Genomic DNA, 6969 nt, shown 5'->3' on the forward strand with positions numbered 1-6969 from the left:
TCTTTTATGTATCTTATCCCCACTCCCACTCTCCTAAAACAATTCCACCACAGCACAATGGTGTTGAAATTGCTTGTGCTTCTAGAATTTTTTTTTTTTAATCTGTATAGGTAACTATACTTGCAATTTAGATGTTGCCAAAAGGATTTTGCCTCAGCTCTTTTAAAATGAGGACTTTTGTCTAAAGCACTTGTTTATATAGTTTTAAGGGGGATAACATATACTGGTAAATACGTTTATTAAACCTTTATATTTTGAACTTCACAAATTACTTGTTTATCTTTCAACTCTTTTTAAAGGGACACTGCCCACTTGACTATTTTGTAACTGTCCAGTTTCAAAGATGTCCAGTTTCTATAGACCAACCTTTTAAGTAGTATGTGTTGAATTTTTAAAAGATAATTCTTTAAAAATCTGTTCTAATAGTGTCTTTTTCTTTCCTGGTGATATTTATTAGTCTTTTCAGCATGGGAGATGTTAATGCCCTAACTTTGCAATGAACATGACTAGACTTTTGCCCCCATATGGAGCTCCACTGACTTCATTGGGGTTTAAAGGGATTTACCCGTGTAGAGTCCACTGCTAGATCAGGAGCTAACTGACTAATTTTTAAGGGTAAGCAGTGCAACTGATCAGACACAGATGGTATCAAAAACAACCAAATGAAATAAGTGGAGTAAAAAAAAAAATTTCTCCAAATTTCTTTCAATTCTAGTCTTCTTGGGTGTTACTTACAGGAAATGTATAATTCTGAGACAAATGTGATTTTTGAAGTTAAAATTTTCTTTTCAGATGAACTTGGTGGGACACATCTTAATTGTCAGCCCTCTGGATTTGACTTCATACCTGTATGTAGAGCACCTTGTGTATACTGGATGCTATAAAAGTAAATAGTAGTAGTAATAACAAGAAAGGGAATTTTACAAATGTTTTGATAAGGCATTGTTGAGTGTTTGTTAAACAAAGGGGATAAACCATGTCTTACTAGTTAAAAATAATCACGGTATGTTTGTATATGTTAGATTTCTGTGCAGTGGCTTCCATTTCACATGTTTAGCTCAGATGCATGCCTAAACAATGAGCTATGTGTCGAGATATATGCTTGCAAAAGAGGTGCAAATTATAATGAGATCTTTTCCTTTTCAGAGGTGTGGCTTTTCATTCAGAGCCCTTTGCACTTTGACACCATTCAGACTCACACATCCCTTCTAATTCCAGCAACCTACCTGTGTACCTAATAGAGAGTTGGGTAGGGGGAAGGAGGAAGAAAAGAGTTATTTTCCCAACAAATGAAGGAAAAGGAAAATAAAAAGGCTTTAGTGGAAAATGTGTCCACTTCTTTATCAGTGATTTTGTAATATTACATTTTTCTTTGCTTCTCAGGCCAGCGGAAAATACTGTTGAAAGCTGTGTCATGGGAGGGATGGAAGAAGATAGGGCCTTGTGTCACTAGAGTATCCCCTCTTCCTACTAAAGAATGGCGATGATGGGGTCATATGGGAATCCTGTTCTCTTTAGCTGTAAGAAAGAAATATTACAATATAATCTTTCACTTTCAAGTACTGTGTGCTGATAATGGCTGGTGTTCAATGGGGCACAAAAGGGATTTTCATGGATGTTTGTGAACATCATTCAGATGAAACATTAAATGTTGATCAGACTGGAAATACAATCATCCACATTTTTGCTCTATGTGTGAGCATTGTGCAAGTTGTTACGTTGCTCTACACAGCTACATGTGCCATGCTGTGCAATCAACTTAGACAAATCCAAGTAGTTGTAATTAGGTGTGGATAAAATTTCAGCTCTGTCAACTCAATTAGCAGCATGTCCATAGACTTCCAGTCAAAATGGACTGTTTACAAAATTCAAGTCAAACACATTATGCATAGCCTGTTCCTCCTAAAGAAGGAATTTTCATACTCATATATAAATCAATGGCATTTATTTTTGTAGCATGAATTGTACCTACATATGATTTTTCATTCCTGGCCTTTTTCTTCTAAGTGGCTCTATTCTCCCTTTCCCACAATTTCACTATTAGCTAATCTTATATTTTTGTATCACAGAGCTTTATCCTCCTTTCTCTGTTCTTCTTTTATCTCTTGTTTTTGCTCCTCCTTTCCCTTTCTTGTTTTTGCCTGTTCTATTATCTGAATTTTCTTCAGATCTTTCAGTCCTCTCCAGAACATCTTCTTAATTAGATCAGGATATGCCCATGGCAGATTGCTGTACTGATTTGATATCAGGTTACAATAGCAGCTCTAGATAAGGCATTTTGCTTAAACAGATTTACATAAAGGATTAGATTTCTGGGTGGTACTGCAAATTTTTAGCATCTATACCAACATAAGATAACTAAATTGCCAACATACTATTGTTCCACACACTGGTTCTTGTGTCTCCAACATTTCACGGCTAAGTGATGAACATGCAGTAAAAATGAAACTAAAGGCTCAGCCAACAGGCTAGTAGCTTGAAGCCATCAAAGTTTTAGTTTGCCTTTACTAGAAGGTTAACTTGCTGTTAATCTTGATTGGATTGGTAGGAAATTAACAAGAACCGACACAAACCTTCCATGAGTCATGTCCTGTTCATGGGACAGTGAGGCAGCTACCTCGCTCAGTGGTATAGGGCAGACTGCTGGTTAGCTTGCCGTCTTTGTTAACTCAGCATGTCCCTAGTGAGAACTATGGCTTACCAGCTCAGACCCAGCAAAGCACTTAAGCATGTGCTTAACTTTAACATGGAGGCTGAACTATTTGCTCACTTAGCATTGGACCTTTCAGGAAAAGAATGCATGCATCAGGTGATGAAACTTTGCATCGGGAATTTTAGCATGTAAAATCTTTGTTATCAAAGAGAAAGATGATGGAAATCAGCATGTCAGCTGTGTATGCAGACTTCCTGAAGGTGGCCATTTTGAATTCTATATACTTCGTTTTTTAACATTTCAGAAGAATGTTTGAAACTATCAATTACTTGTGAGAGGAGAGAGGGAGAGTCTAAAGGCCATGGTAACCCTCCTTGGCTTTTCCCCTGCGCACTTCTTTATAATAATGAATAAAGTTTAGTGCTGTCTTTTCCATTTCATAAATCAATGGCACGTACATAATTCATGCAGCCCAGAATGGAGTTATGTAAAGGGCAGGAGGCAGTGGTTCAGGACTGAAGGAGAGTCACACCATTCTAGAGTGTGTGGATGCTTTAAAGTACATCCAGGCAGCATGGGGTCCACCATGAAACTGAGTGAGTGTAGGTCACTTTGGCAAAGGAGATTGTTTAACCCTGGAATGGAATATGCATAATATGTCCGAAAGTTACCTCTCCATTTTTTGTGACATCCAGTAGGAAAGGAGTCTTCTTCACTGCAGAGTGCACAGGGAACTAATTGCACTCTTTAAATACTGAAGGAAAGGAGCTGGAATGCTTTTTTGTCATGATGCTTTGATAACTACTTCTGCTATCCCTGTTCTGCATTCATGTCATTGATGTTGGTGTCAGTGCACATGCTGTCAAGCAATCAGGCACATATGACCCTGTATCCAGATAGTGACAGCTATTTTCAGTACCTAGAAAATGGGACTACTGGTGATGGTCACTTTTTGGCCAGTCAGGACAAATGGGGCTTCAGCATTTCATTGTGAATTACAAAGGTAGAGACTTTGGTTTGGAACAAGCCTGTACTGCATAAATATATTTGAAAATTGAATAAGGGATCTAACTGGGACTAAGACTTCTGCCTCTATGCCAAGAGTAAATATATTTGCCCAAGGAAAAAACAGCTGGAATAGAAGGTGGCACATGCCTGAAATTCAACCATGTTTGTGCCTTATGCATTGGGTAATGTCCAGTTTATTGCAGAGATTGCACAGCTTAGTTTTTGAAAATCATTGAAGTTTGATGGTTTTGAATTTGCATGTCTTACTCATTTGTACCAGATCTTCCCTGTCTGATATCATTTATGCTTCCTGTTGAGCAGTGAGATTTCAAGGTTGTAGTGAAATCATCTGAAATTGAATTTATACAGTCCAATCACAATAAAGATGAAGAGCTTCAATATCTTTGTGAAACAATCTGGTGTGTGATGATGATGATAATACCTACATTGTGCTTTTCTTCAAGACACTTTGCTAGCAACTAGATCTCCACAACAATCTTGTGGTGTTATCCACATTTTTACAGATGTGAGGAAAATGAGAGACAGTTAAGTCATCTGCCCAAAACCACAATGGAAGTTGATGTCAGAGCTAAGATTAGTACCAGCAGTTCCTGGTTTCTGGTTCTGTACTCAGTCGACTGGATCAAACCACTTCTATTGCTGATTGGCACCAAGTTTATCTGTCTCTTTTTATTTCTAATTGTGCCGATCACATATTATATAGGCAAATATACTTGATAGATTTCTTCATGAGAAATATTAATCCTTGTGCATTTGTGGGCAATCCATGTTATAATGAACAAAAGCACACTTCAGATATTTAGTTGAATTGATTACCTGTATGTTTTACAAAATGTTTATCGCTGGCATAACTAGAAGGTTAATGATCCCTAAAGTATTATCCCGGTTTATAGATACTGCATTTGGGGCAATAAATGTTAACCTTTGAACATTTGCTTCTGCAAATAAAATTCAGCCTCATTTTGTGTACTTAACAACCTCTGATTGGAAACACATAGCAACCTATAGCAAGCAAGCTTTCAGCAAACTGGAACAGAAATGAGGTAGGTCTTCAAAGTGATCACTTATCTTCCTCAATAACTCTTCTGCATGTAAACAAGATAAAACAGGCTGTTTTGCCAGATCCCTCATTCTTTGAATGGCATGTTTGTCTAGTTATAAAGAACAAGCGATTGTGCTTGGGTATATTTTTCCTTTCATACAGGAGCCTTTGAGTTAGAGGCTTGAGATTCTCTTCCTTTAATCCTGCAATGGAATTTTAAAGCACTTCACAGAGATATGAAGAAAGAGTAGGTAACTATGAACTTGATCCTGCATGGAGTGGGGCACCTTTTTGCATGATGCTGAACACCTTCATGTTCTGTTAGTATCGATAATAGTTGAGGGCAGTTAAGACCTTGCCTAAGTATCTGAGCATCTCATACGATTGGTCCCGAAGTTACTGTATGGAGGCACAGTAGGCAGATTCTTTTCCTTTACACAATGTTAGAATTTTCAGATTTAGAATTTCAAAATGTTTTACTGTTTTGATCTCTATAGTTTACTTGTGCGTGTGTCCCCCTTTTCTTTAGAAGTGTCCTCTTTTCTCTGTCTGTTGGAAATCAAGTGAGCTCAAGCTTAAAATATAAAGAAGAAATATCAGATACAGGGGCGTCTGTACACAGTGTGTGTACAATTTTCCTTTAATTCAAAGTAGGATGGCGGCTGTTTGCATTTCTGATGGGCATATCTGGAAGATAATATGTCTTGATATGGTTGACATGGTTAGCAATGCAAATGATAAATCACTTTGGTAGCAAAATGCTGTAATCCAGAGCCTGTATCCAAAGCACGTTGAAATCAGTAGGATTCTTTCCACTGACCTCAGTGGACTTTGGACCCTGTCTCAGTATGCCAGTATAGACTGATTAGAGTAACTTCTTACATATTTCAATGGTAAGTGATAAATGCACCATTTTCAGGTACCAAATATTGGATATGAAATGCAAATCCAGATAATAAAATACATTACACATAATTTTGCTAGCATTATATGTGTCTTCATTCTGTGGCTCATTTGTGCCCAATTCTGACCATTATGGAACTTTTTCTCCATAATTCTTATAGACTTTAAGGTCAGAAAGGACCATAATGATCATCTAGTCTGACCTTCTGCACTTTGCAGGCCACAAACCTCACCCACCAACTTTGTAATAGATCCCTAAGACTTCAGGTTACAGAGAAGCCACCATTTATACTAGTTCAGTGGTTATCAAATTTTAGCAACCCGAGGACCCCCATTTTGATTTAAAATTTTTCGCAGACCCCAAAGACCCCCACTTAGCCCCATGCCCTGCCCCCACTCCAGTCCTTTCCACAAGGCCCCACCCCTCTCCACCTTTTCCCGCTCCACCCTGGTCCCTCCTCTTCTCCGCCTCTTTTCACCCTCTCCCCTGAGCACGCCCCATCCCTGCTCCTCCTCCTCCCTTCAGTGCCTCCTCCAGCTGTTCCCCAGCATGCAGGAGGCACTGGGAGGGAGGGGGAGGAGTTGATCGGGGGGCCCATGTACCCCCTGGAGTATCCTGGGTCTGTGGACCCCAGTTTGAGAAACTTTGTACTAGTTTAAATCTGTGGGTAACCAATGCCCCCTGCTGTAGAGGAAGGCAAGGTCTGTGCCAATCTGACCCAGTGGACAATTCCTTCCTGACCCCAAATTTGGCAGTCAGTTAGACCCTGAGCATGTGGGCAAGACCTGCTAGCCAGACTCCTGGGAAAGAATTCTCTGTAGTAACTCAGAGCCCTCCCCGTCATGGCAGTCGGCACTTCCAAACCATCTCTAGGTGTTGTTACAGTGACTTTGTCACACCAATTACCATGGTGAATGACTTCCTCTTTGTGTGCTGTACTGCTCAGAACAGCAGCGGCAGTGCAGACTAGCCAATCTGCCTGAACCTTGATATGGAAGGGCCACCTCTAAGGCTGAGTTTAGTCTCAGTACCTTATGTGGCTACTGCCAACCAGGAAGGCAATTTTTGAGGGCATTTAGAGGTCATTGTGGTACAAACACATGCCCATTGGAGCTGGACTGGGAGACCTCTAACCTTATTTCACTTAGGCCATTGCATGACCACGAGGTATTAAAAAAAACCTGTGATCCTTAATGATCTGAGCTGCACTAAAATTGGTGATTTAGAAATGACATTACCAACCGCCTCAGCCATCTTGTTCTCACCATAACCCCTCCACCTATACTATATATATTTAAACTTTATATCATAATTATTTTAAATAACAGACTGATTGTGAAA

Source organism: Gopherus flavomarginatus, chromosome 8 (genome assembly GCF_025201925.1).
Source record: "Gopherus flavomarginatus isolate rGopFla2 chromosome 8, rGopFla2.mat.asm, whole genome shotgun sequence".
Taxonomy (NCBI): Eukaryota; Metazoa; Chordata; order Testudines; family Testudinidae; genus Gopherus; species Gopherus flavomarginatus.